Genomic DNA, 16,770 nt, shown 5'->3' with positions numbered 1-16,770 from the left:
ATTCAAATATCGATTACAGGGACTATTATTCTGCAAATCGAACGTTCTTTACCCTGGTACATATCTACATGATAAAAACTACAAAACAAATGCTAGGAAACGCAGTTTTTAAAGTACACTGCATTCGAGGAAAAAATCTGAATACACCCGGGGCTTTGTGATTTTTCCATATTTGAGAAAAAGTTTTGTTTCCAAAAACTACACTTTTTAAACATCATGCTAAACGTCATTGTATCCTCTTTCGATTCATGGAACTGGCACGCGTATTCGACAAACAGTACTCAGGATACTACTGTCTGAATTCCCGCAAAGGTACAAAGAGCAACGAATTCAAATATCGATTACAGGGACTATTATTCTGCAAATCGAACGTTCTTTACCCTGGTACATATCTACATGATAAAAACTACAAAACAAATGCTAGGAAACGCAGTTTTTAAAGTACACTGCATTCGAGGAAAAAATCTGAATACACCCGGGGCTTTGTGATTTTTCCATATTTGAGAAAAAGTTTTGTTTCCAAAAACTACACTTTTTAAACATCATGCTAAACGTCATTGCATCCTCTTTCGATTCATGGAACTGGCACGCGTATTCGACAAACAGTACTCAGGATACTACTGTCTGAATTCCCGCAAAGGTACAAAGAGTAACGAATTCAAATATCGATTACAGGGACTATTATTCTGCAAATCGAACGTTCTTTACCCTGGTACATATCTACATGATAAAAACTACAAAACAAATGCTAGGAAACGCAGTTTTTAAAGTACAGTGCATTCGAGGAAAAAATCTGAATTCACCTGGGGCTTTGTGATTTTTCCATCTTTGAGAAAAAGTTTTGTTTCCAAAAACTACACTTTTTAAACATCATGCTAAACGTCATTGCATCCTCTTTCGATTCATGGAACTGGCACGCGTATTCGACAAAGAGTACGCAGGATACTACTGTCTGAACTTCCGCAAAGGTACAAAGAGTAACGAATTCAAATATCGATTACAGGGACTATTATTCTGCAAATCGAACGTTCTTTACCCTGGTACATATCTACATGATAAAAACTACAAAACAAATGCTAGGAAACGCAGTTTTAAAAGTACACTGCATTCGAGGAAAAAATTTGAATACACCCGGGGCTTTGTGATTTTTCCTTATTTGAGAAAAAGTTTTCTTTCCAAAAACTACACTTTTTAAACATCATGCTAAACGTCATTGCATCATCTTTCGATTCATGGAACTGGCACGCGTATTCGACAAACAGTACGCAGGATACTACTGTCTGAATTCCCGCAAAGGTACAAAGAGTAACGAATTCAAATATCGATTACAGGGGCTATTATTCTGCAAATCGAACGTTCTTTACCCTGGTACATATCTACATGATAAAAACTACAAAACAAATGCTAGGAAACGCAGTTTTAAAAGTACAGTGCATTCGAGGAAAAAATCTGAATACACCCTGGGCTTTGTGATTTTTCCATATTTGAGAAAAAGTTTTGTTTCCAAAAACTACACTTTTTAAACATCATGCTAAACGTCATTGCATCCTCTTTCGATTCATGGAACTGGCACGCGTATTCGACAAACAGTACGCAGGATACTACTGTCTGAACTTCCGCAAAGGTACAAAGAGTAACGAATTCAAATATCGATTACAGGGACTATTATTCTGCAAATCGAACGTTCTTTACCCTGGTACATATCTACATGATAAAAACTACAAAACAAACGCTAGGAAACGCAGTTTTTAAAGTACACTGCATTCGAGGAAAAAATCTGAATACACCCGGGGCTTTGTGATTTTTCCATATTTCAGAAAAAGTTTTGTTTCCAAAAACTACACTTTTTAAACATCATGCTAAACGTCATTGCATCCTCTTTCGATTCATGGAACTGGCACGCGTATTCGACAAACAGTACGCAGGATACTACTGTCTGAATTCCCGCAAAGGTACAAAGAGTAACGAATTCAAATATCGATTACAGGGACTATTATTCTGCAAATCGAACGTTCTTTACCCTGGTACATATCTACATGATAAAAACTACAAAACAAATGCTAGGAAACGCAGTTTTAAAAGTACAGTGCATTCGAGGAAAAAATCTGAATACACCCGGGGCTTTGTGATTTTTCCATATTTGAGAAAAAGTTTTGTTTCCAAAAACTACACTTTTTAAACATCATGCTAAACGTCATTGCATCATCTTTCGATTCATGGAACTGGCACGCGTATTCGACAAACAGTACGCAGGATACTACTGTCTGAATTCCCGCAAAGGTACAAAGAGTAACGAATTCAAATATCGATTACAGGGACTATTATTCTGCAAATCGAACGTTCTTTACCCTGGTACATATCTACATGATAAAAACTACAAAACAAATGCTAGGAAACGCAGTTTTAAAAGTACAGTGCATTCGAGGAAAAAATCTGAATACACCCTGGGCTTTGTGATTTTTCCATAATTGAGAAAAAGTTTTGTTTCCAAAAACTACACTTTTTAAACATCATGCTATACGTCATAGCATCCCCTTTCGATTCATGGAACTGGCACGCGTATTAAACAAAGAGTACGCAGGATACTACTGTCTGAACTTCCGCAAAGGTACAAAGAGTAACGAATTCAAATATCGATTACAGGGACTATTATTCTGCAAATCGAACGTTCTTTACCCTGGTACATATCTACATGATAAAAACTACAAAACAAATGCTAGGAAACGCAGTTTTAAAAGTACAGTGCATTCGAGGAAAAAATCTGAATACAGCCGGGGCTTTGTGATTTGTCCATATTTGAGAAAAAGTTTTGTTTCCAAAAAGTACACTTTTTAAACATCATGCTAAACGTCATTGCATCATCTTTCGATTCATGGAACTGGCACGCGTATTCGACAAACAGTACGCAGGATACTACTGTCTGAATTCCCGCAAAGGTACAAAGAGTAACGAATTCAAATATCGATTACAGGGACTATTATTCTGCAAATCGAACGTTCTTTACCCTGGTACATATCTACATGATAAAAACTACAAAACAAATGCTAGGAAACGCAGTTTTAAAAGTACAGTGCATTCGAGGAAAAAATCTGAATACACCCGGGGCTTTGTGATTTTTCCATATTTGAGAAAAAGTTTTGTTTCCAAAAACTACACTTTTTAAACATCATGCTAAACGTCATTGCATCATCTTTCGATTCATGGAACTGGCACGCGTATTCGACAAACAGTACGCAGGATACTACTGTCTGAATTCCCGCAAAGGTACAAAGAGTAACGAATTCAAATATCGATTACAGGGACTATTATTCTGCAAATCGAACGTTCTTTAACCTGGTACATATCTACATGATAAAAACTACAAAACAAATGCTAGGAAACGCAGTTTTAAAAGTACAGTGCATTCGAGGAAAAAATCTGAATACACCCTGGGCTTTGTGATTTTTCCATAATTGAGAAAAAGTTTTGTTTCCAAAAACTACACTTTTTAAACATCATGCTAAACGTCATTGCATCCTCTTTCGATTCATGGAACTGGCACGCGTATTCGACAAAGAGTACGCAGGATACTACTGTCTGAACTTCCGCAAAGGTACAAAGAGTAACGAATTCAAATATCGATTACAGGGACTATTATTCTGCAAATCGAACGTTCTTTACCCTGGTACATATCTACATGATAAAAACTACAAAACAAATGCTAGGAAACGCAGTTTTAAAAGTACAGTGCATTCGAGGAAAAAATCTGAATACACCCGGGGCTTTGTGATTTTTCCATATTTGAGAAAAAGTTTTGTTTCCAAAAAGTACACTTTTTAAACATCATGCTAAACGTCATTGCATCATCTTTCGATTCATGGAACTGGCACGCGTATTCGACAAACAGTACGCAGGATACTACTGTCTGAATTCCCGCAAAGGTACAAAGAGTAACGAATTCAAATATCGATTACAGGGACTATTATTCTGCAAATCGAACGTTCTTTACCCTGGTACATATCTACATGATAAAAACTACAAAAAAATGCTAGGAAACGCAGTTTTAAAAGTACACTGCATTCGAGGAAAAAATCTGAATACACCCGGGGCTTTATGATTTTTCCATATTTGAGAAAAAGTTTTGTTTCCAAAAACTACACTTTTTAAACATCATGCTAAACGTCATTGCATCCTCTTTCGATTCATGGAACTGGCACGCGTATTCGACAAACAGTACGCAGGATACTACTGTCTGATCTTCCGCAAAGGTACAAAGAGTAACGAATTCAAATATCGATTACAGGGACTATTATTCTGCAAATCGAACGTTCTTTACCCTGGTACATATCTACATGATAAAAACTACAAAACAAATGCTAGGAAACGCAGTTTTTAAAGTACACTGCATTCGAGGAAAAAATCTGAATACACCCGGGGCTTTGTGATTTTTCCATATTTGAGAAAAAGTTTTGTTTCCAAAAAACTACACTTTTTAAACATCATGCTAAACGTCCATTGCATCCTCTTTCGATTCATGGAACTGGCACGCGTATTCGACAAAGAGTACGCAGGATACTACTGTCTGAACTTCCGCAAAGGTACAAAGAGTAACGAATTCAAATATCGATTACAGGGACTATTATTCTGCAAATCGAACGTTCTTTACCCTGGTACATATCTACATGATAAAAACTACAAAACAAATGCTAGGAAACGCAGTTTTTAAAAGTACAGTGAATTCGAGGAAAAATCTGAATACACCCGGGGCTTTGTGATTTTTCCATATTTGAGAAAAAGTTTTGTTTCCAAAAACTACACTTTTTAAACATCATGCTAAACGTCATTGCATCCTCTTTCGATTCATGGAATGGCACGCGTATTCAACAAACAGTACGCAGGATACTACTGTCTGAACTTCCGCAAAGGTACAAAAGAGTAACGAATTCAAATATCGATTACAGGGACTATTATTCTGCAAATCGAACGTTCTTTACCCTGGTACATATCTACATGATAAAAACTACAAAACAAATGCTAGGAAACGCCAGTTTAAAAAGTACAGTGCATTCGAGGAAAAAATCTGAATTCACCTGGGGCTTTGTGATTTTTCCATATTTGAGAAAAAAGTTTTGTTTCCAAAAACTACACTTTTTAAAACATCATGCTAAACGTCATTGCATCCTCTTTCGATTCATGGAAACTGGCACGCGTATTCGACAAACAGTACGCAGGATACTACTGTCTGAACTTCCGCAAAGGTACAAAGAGTAACGAATTCAAATATCCATTACAGGGACTATTATTCTGGAAATCGAACGTTCTTTACCCTGGTACATATCTACATGATAAAAACTACAAAACAAATGCTAGGAAACGCAGTTTTAAAAGTACAGTGCATTCGAGGAAAAAATCTGAATACAGCCGGGGCTTTGTGATTTTTCCATATTTGAGAAAAAGTTTTTGTTTCCAAAAACTACACTTTTTAAACATCATGCTAAACGTCATTGCATCCTCCTTTCGATTCATGGAACTGGCACGCGTATTCGACAAACAGTACGCAGGATACTACTGTCTGAACATCCGCAAATGTACAAAGAGTAACGAATTCAAATATCGATTACAGGGACTATTATTCTGCAAATCGAACGTTCTTTACCCTGGTACATATCTACATGATAAAAACTACAAAACAAATGCTAGGAAACGCAGTTTTAAAAGTACACTGCATTCGAGGAAAAAATCTGAATACACCGTGGGCTTTGTGATTTTTCCATAATTGAGAAAAAGTTTTGTTTCCAAAAACTACACATTTTAAACATCATGCTAAACGTCATTGCATCCTCTTTCGATTCATGGAACTGGCACGCGTATTCGACAAAGAGTACGCAGGATACTACTGTCTGAACTTCCGCAAAGGTACAAAGAGTAACGAATTCAAATATCGATTACAGGGACTATTATTCTGCAAATCGAACGTTCTTTACCCTGGTACATATCTACATGATAAAAACTACAAAACAAATGCTAGGAAACGCAGTTTTAAAAGTACAGTGCATTCGAGGAAAAAATCTGAATACAGCCGGGGCTTTGTGATTTTTCCATATTTGAGAAAAAGTTTTGTTTCCAAAAAACTACACTTTTTAAACATCATGCTAAACGTCATTGCATCCTCTTTCGATTCATGGAAACTGGCACGCGTATTCGACAAACAGTACGCAGGATACTACTGTCTGAACTTCCGCAAAGGTACAAAGAGTAACGAATTCAAATATTGATTACAGGGACTATTATTCTGCAAATCGAACGTTCTTTACCCTGGTACATATCTACATGATAAAAACTACAAAACAAATGCTAGGAAACGCAGTTTTAAAAGTACACTGCATTCGAGGAAAAAATCTGAATACACCCGGGGCTTTGTGATTTTCCCATATTTGAGAAAAAGTTTTGTTTCCAAAAACTACACTTTTTAAACATCATGCTAAACGTCATTGCATCATCTTTCGATTCATGGAACTGGCACGCGTATTCGACAAACAGTACGCAGGATACTACTGTCTGAATTCCCGCAAAGGTACAAAGAGTAACGAATTCAAATATCGATTACAGGGACTATTATTCTGCAAATCGAACGTTCTTTACCCTGGTACATATCTACATGATAAAAACTACAAAACAAATGCTAGGAAACGCAGTTTTTAAAGTACACTGCATTCGAGGAAAAAATCTGAATACACCCGGGGCTTTGTGATTTTTCCATATTTGAGAAAAAGTTTTGTTTCCAAAAACTACACTTTTTAAACATCATGCTAAACGTCATTGCATCCTCTTTCGATTCATGGAACTGGCACGCGTATTCGACAAACAGTACGCAGGATACTACTGTCTGAACTTCCGCAAAGGTACAAAGAGTAACGAATTCAAATATCGATTACAGGGACTATTATTCTGCAAATCGAACGTTCTTTACCCTGGTACATATCTACATGATAAAAACTACAAAACAAATGCTAGGAAACGCAGTTTTAAAAAGTACAGTGCATTCGAGGAAAAAATCTGAATACACCCGGGGCTTTGTGATTTTTCCATATTTGAGAAAAAGTTTTGTTTCCAAAAACTACACTTTTTAAACATCATGCTAAACGTCATTGCATCCTCTTTCGATTCATGGAACTGGCACGCGTATTCGACAAAGGGTACGCAGGATACTACTGTCTGAACTTCCGCAAAGGTACAAAGAGTAACGAATTCAAATATCGATTACAGGGACTATTATTCTGCAAATCGAACGTTCTTTACCCTGGTACATATCTACATGATAAAAACTACAAAACAAATGCTAGGAAACGCAGTTTTAAAAGTACAGTGCATTCGAGGAAAAAATCTGAATACACCCGGGGCTTTGTGATTTTTTCCATATTTGAGAAAAAGTTTTGTTTCCAAAAACTACACTTTTTAAACATCATGCTAAACGTCATTGCATCCTCTTTCGATTCATGGAACTGGCACGCGTATTCGACAAAGAGTACGCAGGATACTTACTGTCTGAACTTCCGCAAAGGTACAAAGAGTAACGAATTCAAATATCGATTACAGGGACTATTATTCTGCAAATCGAACGTTCTTTACCCTGGTACATATCTACATGATAAAAACTACAAAACAAATGCTAGGAAACGCAGTTTTAAAAGTACAGTGCATTCGAGGAAAAAATCTGAATACACCCTGGGCTTTGTGATTTTTCCATATTTGAGAAAAAGTTTTTGTTTCCAAAAACTACACTTTTTAAACATCATGCTAAACGTCATTGCATCATCTTTCGATTCATGGAACTGGCACGCGTATTCGACAAACAGTACGCAGGATACTACTGTCTGAATTCCCGCAAAGGTACAAAGAGTAACGAATTCAAATATCGATTACAGGGACTATTATTCTGCAAATCGAACGTTCTTTACCCTGGTACATATCTACATGATAAAAACTACAAAACAAATGCTAGGAAACGCAGTTTAAAAAGTACAGTGCATTCGAGGAAAAAATCTGAATTCACCTGGGGCTTTGTGATTTTTCCATATTTGAGAAAAAGTTTTGTTTCCAAAAACTACACTTTTTAAACATCATGCTAAACGTCATTGCATCCTCTTTCGATTCATGGAACTGGCACGCGTATTCGACAAACAGTACGCAGGATACTACTGTCTGAACTTCCGCAAAGGTACAAAGAGTAACGAATTCAAATATCCATTACAGGGACTATTATTCTGGAAATCGAACGTTCTTTACCCTGGTACATATCTACATGATAAAAACTACAAAACAAATGCTAGGAAACGCAGTTTTAAAAGTACAGTGCATTCGAGGAAAAAATCTGAATACAGCCGGGGCTTTGTGATTTTTTCCATATTTGAGAAAAAGTTTTGTTTCCAAAAACTACACTTTTTAAACATCATGCTAAACGTCATTGCATCCTCTTTCGATTCATGGAACTGGCACGCGTATTCGACAAACAGTACGCAGGATACTACTGTCTGAACATCCGCAAATGTACAAAGAGTAACGAATTCAAATATCGATTACAGGGACTATTATTCTGCAAATCGAACGTTCTTTACCCTGGTACATATCTACATGATAAAAACTACAAAACAAATGCTAGGAAACGCAGTTTTAAAAGTACACTGCATTCGAGGAAAAAATCTGAATACACCGTGGGCTTTGTGATTTTCCATAATTGAGAAAAAGTTTTGTTTCCAAAAACTACACTTTTTAAACATCATGCTAAACGTCATTGCATCCTCTTTCGATTCATGGAACTGGCACGCGTATTCGACAAAGAGTACGCAGGATACTACTGTCTGAACTTCCGCAAAGGTACAAAGAGTAACGAATTCAAATATCGATTACAGGGACTATTATTCTGCAAATCGAACGTTCTTTACCCTGGTACATATCTACATGATAAAAACTACAAAACAAATGCTAGGAAACGCAGGTTTTTAAAAGTACAGTGCATTCGAGGAAAAAATCTGAATACAGCCGGGGAACACGCGATCTAGTGTAAAAGTTTTGTTTCCAAAAACTACACTTTTTAAACATCATGCTAAACGTCATTGCATCCTCTTTCGATTCATGGAACTGGCACGCGTATTCGACAAACAGTACGCAGGATACTACTGTCTGAACTTCCGCAAAGGTACAAAGAGTAACGAATTCAAATATTGATTACAGGGACTATTATTCTGCAAATCGAACGTTCTTTACCCTGGTACATATCTACATGATAAAAACTACAAAACAAATGCTAGGAAACGCAGTTTTAAAAGTACACTGCATTCGAGGAAAAAATCTGAATACACCCGGGGCTTTGTGATTTTCCCATATTTGAGAAAAAGTTTTGTTTCCAAAAACTACACTTTTTAAACATCATGCTAAACGTCATTGCATCATCTTTCGATTCATGGAACTGGCACGCGTATTCGACAAACAGTACGCAGGATACTACTGTCTGAATTCCCGCAAAGGTACAAAGAGTAACGAATTCAAATATCGATTACAGGGACTATTATTCTGCAAATCGAACGTTCTTTACCCTGGTACATATCTACATGATAAAAACTACAAAACAAATGCTAGGAAACGCAGTTTTTAAAGTACACTGCATTCGAGGAAAAAATCTGAATACACCCGGGGCTTTGTGATTTTTCCATATTTGAGAAAAAGTTTTGTTTCCAAAAACTACACTTTTTAAACATCATGCTAAACGTCATTGCATCCTCTTTCGATTCATGGAACTGGCACGCGTATTCGACAAACAGTACGCAGGATACTACTGTCTGAACTTCCGCAAAGGTACAAAGAGTAACGAATTCAAATATCGATTACAGGGACTATTATTCTGCAAATCGAACGTTCTTTACCCTGGTACATATCTACATGATAAAAACTACAAAACAAATGCTAGGAAACGCAGTTTTAAAAGTACAGTGCATTCGAGGAAAAAATCTGAATACACCCGGGGCTTTGTGATTTTTCCATATTTGAGAAAAAGTTTTGTTTCCAAAAACTACACTTTTTAAACATCATGCTAAACGTCATTGCATCCTCTTTCGATTCATGGAACTGGCACGCGTATTCGACAAAGGGTACGCAGGATACTACTGTCTGAACTTCCGCAAAGGTACAAAGAGTAACGAATTCAAATATCGATTACAGGGACTATTATTCTGCAAATCGAACGTTCTTTACCCTGGTACATATCTACATGATAAAAACTACAAAACAAATGCTAGGAAACGCAGTTTTAAAAGTACAGTGCATTCGAGGAAAAAATCTGAATACACCCGGGGCTTTGTGATTTTTCCATATTTGAGAAAAAGTTTTGTTTCCAAAAACTACACTTTTTAAACATCATGCTAAACGTCATTGCATCCTCTTTCGATTCATGGAACTGGCACGCGTATTCGACAAAGAGTACGCAGGATACTACTGTCTGAACTTCCGCAAAGGTACAAAGAGTAACGAATTCAAATATCGATTACAGGGACTATTATTCTGCAAATCGAACGTTCTTTACCCTGGTACATATCTACATGATAAAAACTACAAAACAAATGCTAGGAAACGCAGTTTTAAAAGTACAGTGCATTCGAGGAAAAAATCTGAATACACCCTGGGCTTTGTGATTTTTCCATATTTGAGAAAAAGTTTTGTTTCCAAAAACTACACTTTTTAAACATCATGCTAAACGTCATTGCATCATCTTTCGATTCATGGAACTGGCACGCGTATTCGACAAACAGTACGCAGGATACTACTGTCTGAATTCCCGCAAAGGTACAAAGAGTAACGAATTCAAATATCGATTACAGGGACTATTATTCTGCAAATCGAACGTTCTTTACCCTGGTACATATCTACATGATAAAAACTACAAAACAAATGCTAGGAAACGCAGTTTTAAAAGTACAGTGCATTCGAGGAAAAAATCTGAATACACCCTGGGCTTTGTGATTTTTCCATATTTGAGAAAAAGTTTTGTTTCCAAAAACTACACTTTTTAAACATCATGCTAAACGTCATTGCATCCTCTTTCGATTAATGGAACTGGCACGCGTATTTGACAAACAGTGCGCAGGATACTACTGTCTGAACTTCCGCAAAGGTACAAAGAGTAAAAAATTCAAATATCGATTACAGGGACTATTATTCTGCAAATCGAACGTTCTTTACCCTGGTACATATCTACATGATAAAAACTACAAAACAAATGCTAGGAAACGCAGTTTTAAAAGTACAGTGCATTCGAGGAAAAAATCTGAATACACCCGGGGCTTTGTGATTTTTCCATATTTGAGAAAAAGTTTTGTTTCCAAAAACTACACTTTTTAAACATCATGCTACACGTCATTGCATCCTCTTTCGATTCATGGAACTGGCACGCGTATTCGACAAACAGTACGCAGGATACTACTGTCTGAACATCCGCAAAGGTACAAAGAGTAACGAATTCAAATATCGATTACAGGGACTATTATTCTGCAAATCGAACGTTCTTTACCCTGGTACATATCTACATGATAAAAACTACAAAACAAATGCTAGGAAACGCAGTTTTAAAAGTACACTGCATTCGAGGAAAAAATCTGAATACACCCTGGGCTTTGTGATTTTTCCATAATTGAGAAAAAGTTTTGTTTCCAAAAACTACACTTTTTAAACATCATGCTAAACGTCATTGCATCCTCTTTCGATTCATGGAACTGGCACGCGTATTCGACAAAGAGTACGCAGGATACTACTGTCTGAACTTCCGCAAAGGTACAAAGAGTAACGAATTCAAATATCGATTACAGGGACTATTATTCTGCAAATCGAACGTTCTTTACCCTGGTACATATCTACATGATAAAAACTACAAAACAAATGCTAGGAAACGCAGTTTTAAAAGTACAGTGCATTCGAGGAAAAAATCTGAATACAGCCGGGGCTTTGTGATTTTTCCATATTTGAGAAAAAGTTTTGTTTCCAAAAACTACACTTTTTAAACATCATGCTAAACGTCATTGCATCCTCTTTCGATTCATGGAACTGGCACGCGTATTCGACAAACAGTACGCAGGATACTACTGTCTGAACTTCCGCAAAGGTACAAAGAGTAACGAATTCAAATATTGATTACAGGGACTATTATTCTGCAAATCGAACGTTCTTTACCCTGGTACATATCTACATGATAAAAACTACAAAACAAATGCTAGGAAACGCAGTTTTAAAAGTACACTGCATTCGAGGAAAAAATCTGAATACACCCTGGGCTTTGTGATTTTTCCATAATTGAGAAAAAGTTTTGTTTCCAAAAACTACACTTTTTAAACATCATGCTAAACGTCATTGCATCCTCTTTCGATTCATGGAACTGGCACGCGTATTCGACAAAGAGTACGCAGGATACTACTGTCTGAACTTCCGCAAAGGTACAAAGAGTAACGAATTCAAATATCGATTACAGGGACTATTATTCTGCAAATCGAACGTTCTTTACCCTGGTACATATCTACATGATAAAAACTACAAAACAAATGCTAGGAAACGCAGTTTTAAAAGTACAGTGCATTCGAGGAAAAAATCTGAATACAGCCGGGGCTTTGTGATTTTTCCATATTTGAGAAAAAGTTTTGTTTCCAAAAACTACACTTTTTAAACATCATGCTAAACGTCATTGCATCCTCTTTCGATTCATGGAACTGGCACGCGTATTCGACAAACAGTACGCAGGATACTACTGTCTGAACTTCCGCAAAGGTACAAAGAGTAACGAATTCAAATATTGATTACAGGGACTATTATTCTGCAAATCGAACGTTCTTTACCCTGGTACATATCTACATGATAAAAACTACAAAACAAATGCTAGGAAACGCAGTTTTAAAAGTACACTGCATTCGAGGAAAAAATCTGAATACACCCGGGGCTTTGTGATTTTCCCATATTTGAGAAAAAGTTTTGTTTCCAAAAACTACACTTTTTAAACATCATGCTAAACGTCATTGCATCATCTTTCGATTCATGGAACTGGCACGCGTATTCGACAAACAGTACGCAGGATACTACTATCTGAATTCCCGCAAAGGTACAAAGAGTAACGAATTCAAATATCGATTACAGGGACTATTATTCTGCAAATCGAACGTTCTTTACCCTGGTACATATCTACATGATAAAAACTACAAAACAAATGCTAGGAAACGCAGTTTTAAAAGTACAGTGCATTCGAGGAAAAAATCTGAATACACCCGGGGCTTTGTGATTTTTCCATATTTGAGAAAAAGTTTTGTTTCCAAAAACTACACTTTTTAAACATCATGCTACACGTCATTGCATCCTCTTTCGATTCATGGAACTGGCACGCGTATTCGACAAACAGTACGCAGGATACTACTGTCTGAACATCCGCAAAGGTACAAAGAGTAACGAATTCAAATATCGATTACAGGGACTATTATTCTGCAAATCGAACGTTCTTTACCCTGGTACATATCTACATGATAAAAACTACAAAACAAATGCTAGGAAACGCAGTTTTAAAAGTACACTGCATTCGAGGAAAAAATCTGAATACACCCTGGGCTTTGTGATTTTTCCATAATTGAGAAAAAGTTTTGTTTCCAAAAACTACACTTTTTAAACATCATGCTAAACGTCATTGCATCCTCTTTCGATTCATGGAACTGGCACGCGTATTCGACAAAGAGTACGCAGGATACTACTGTCTGAACTTCCGCAAAGGTACAAAGAGTAACGAATTCAAATATCGATTACAGGGACTATTATTCTGCAAATCGAACGTTCTTCACCCTGGTACATATCTACATGATAAAAACTACAAAACAAATGCTAGGAAACACAGTTTTTAAAGTACAGTGCATTCGAGGAAAAAATCTGAATACACCCGGGGCTTTGTGATTTTTCCATATTTGAGAAAAAGTTTTGTTTCCAAAAACTACACTTTTTAAACATCATGCTAAACGTCATTGCATCCTCTTTCGATTCATGGAACTGGCACGCGTATTCGACAAACAGTACGCAGGATACTACTGTCTGAACTTCCGCAAAGGTACAAAGAGTAACGAATTCAAATATTGATTACAGGGACTATTATTCTGCAAATCGAACGTTCTTTACCCTGGTACATATCTACATGATAAAAACTACAAAACAAATGCTAGGAAACGCAGTTTTAAAAGTACACTGCATTCGAGGAAAAAATCTGAATACACCCGGGGCTTTGTGATTTTCCCATATTTGAGAAAAAGTTTTGTTTCCAAAAACTACACTTTTTAAACATCATGCTAAACGTCATTGCATCATCTTTCGATTCATGGAACTGGCACGCGTATTCGACAAACAGTACGCAGGATACTACTGTCTGAATTCCCGCAAAGGTACAAAGAGTAACGAATTCAAATATCGATTACAGGGACTATTATTCTGCAAATCGAACGTTCTTTACCCTGGTACATATCTACATGATAAAAACTACAAAACAAATGCTAGGAAACGCAGTTTTTAAAGTACACTGCATTCGAGGAAAAAATCTGAATACACCCGGGGCTTTGTGATTTTTCCATATTTGAGAAAAAGTTTTGTTTCCAAAAACTACACTTTTTAAACATCATGCTAAACGTCATTGCATCCTCTTTCGATTCATGGAACTGGCACGCGTATTCGACAAACAGTACGCAGGATACTACTGTCTGAACTTCCGCAAAGGTACAAAGAGTAACGAATTCAAATATCGATTACAGGGACTATTATTCTGCAAATCGAACGTTCTTTACCCTGGTACATATCTACATGATAAAAACTACAAAACAAATGCTAGGAAACGCAGTTTTAAAAGTACAGTGCATTCGAGGAAAAAATCTGAATACACCCGGGGCTTTGTGATTTTTTCATATTTGAGAAAAGTTTTGTTTCCAAAAACTACACTTTTTAAACATCATGCTAAACGTCATTGCATCCTCTTTCGATTCATGGAACTGGCACGCGTATTCGACAAAGGGTACGCAGGATACTACTGTCTGAACTTCCGCAAAGGTACAAAGAGTAACGAATTCAAATATCGATTACAGGGACTATTATTCTGCAAATCGAACGTTCTTTACCCTGGTACATATCTACATGATAAAAACTACAAAACAAATGCTAGGAAACGCAGTTTTAAAAGTACAGTGCATTCGAGGAAAAAATCTGAATACAGCCGGGGCTTTGTGATTTTTCCATATTTGAGAAAAAGTTTTGTTTCCAAAAACTACACTTTTTAAACATCATGCTAAACGTCATTGCATCCTCTTTCGATTCATGGAACTGGCACGCGTATTCGACAAACAGTACGCAGGATACTACTGTCTGAACTTCCGCAAAGGTACAAAGAGTAACGAATTCAAATATTGATTACAGGGACTATTATTCTGCAAATCGAACGTTCTTTACCCTGGTACATATCTACATGATAAAAACTACAAAACAAATGCTAGGAAACGCAGTTTTAAAAGTACACTGCATTCGAGGAAAAAATCTGAATACACCCGGGGCTTTGTGATTTTCCCATATTTGAGAAAAAGTTTTGTTTCCAAAAACTACACTTTTTAAACATCATGCTAAACGTCATTGCATCATCTTTCGATTCATGGAACTGGCACGCGTATTCGACAAACAGTACGCAGGATACTACTGTCTGAATTCCCGCAAAGGTACAAAGAGTAACGAATTCAAATATCGATTACAGGGACTATTATTCTGCAAATCGAACGTTCTTTACCCTGGTACATATCTACATGATAAAAACTACAAAACAAATGCTAGGAAACGCAGTTTTTAAAGTACACTGCATTCGAGGAAAAAATCTGAATACACCCGGGGCTTTGTGATTTTTCCATATTTGAGAAAAAGTTTTGTTTCCAAAAACTACACTTTTTAAACATCATGCTAAACGTCATTGCATCCTCTTTCGATTCATGGAACTGGCACGCGTATTCGACAAACAGTACGCAGGATACTACTGTCTGAACTTCCGCAAAGGTACAAAGAGTAACGAATTCAAATATCGATTACAGGGACTATTATTCTGCAAATCGAACGTTCTTTACCCTGGTACATATCTACATGATAAAAACTACAAAACAAATGCTAGGAAACGCAGTTTTAAAAGTACAGTGCATTCGAGGAAAAAATCTGAATACACCCGGGGCTTTGTGATTTTTTCATATTTGAGAAAAGTTTTGTTTCCAAAAACTACACTTTTTAAACATCATGCTAAACGTCATTGCATCCTCTTTCGATTCATGGAACTGGCACGCGTATTCGACAAAGGGTACGCAGGATACTACTGTCTGAACTTCCGCAAAGGTACAAAGAGTAACGAATTCAAATATCGATTACAGGGACTATTATTCTGCAAATCGAACGTTCTTTACCCTGGTACATATCTACATGATAAAAACTACAAAACAAATGCTAGGAAACGCAGTTTTAAAAGTACAGTGCATTCGAGGAAAAAATCTGAATACACCCGGGGCTTTGTGATTTTTCCATATTTGAGAAAAAGTTTTGTTTCCAAAAACTACACTTTTTAAACATCATGCTAAACGTCATTGCATCCTCTTTCGATTCATGGAACTGGCACGCGTATTCGACAAAGAGTACGCAGGATACTACTGTCTGAACTTCCGCAAAGGTACAAAGAGTAACGAATTCAAATATCGATTACAGGGACTATTATTCTGCAAA

Source organism: Schistocerca gregaria, chromosome 11, assembly GCF_023897955.1.
Source record: "Schistocerca gregaria isolate iqSchGreg1 chromosome 11, iqSchGreg1.2, whole genome shotgun sequence".
NCBI classification, from domain to species: Eukaryota; Metazoa; Arthropoda; class Insecta; order Orthoptera; family Acrididae; genus Schistocerca; species Schistocerca gregaria.
The sequence above is the reverse complement of the archived record's forward strand: the minus strand, read 5'-3'. Positions refer to the sequence as shown.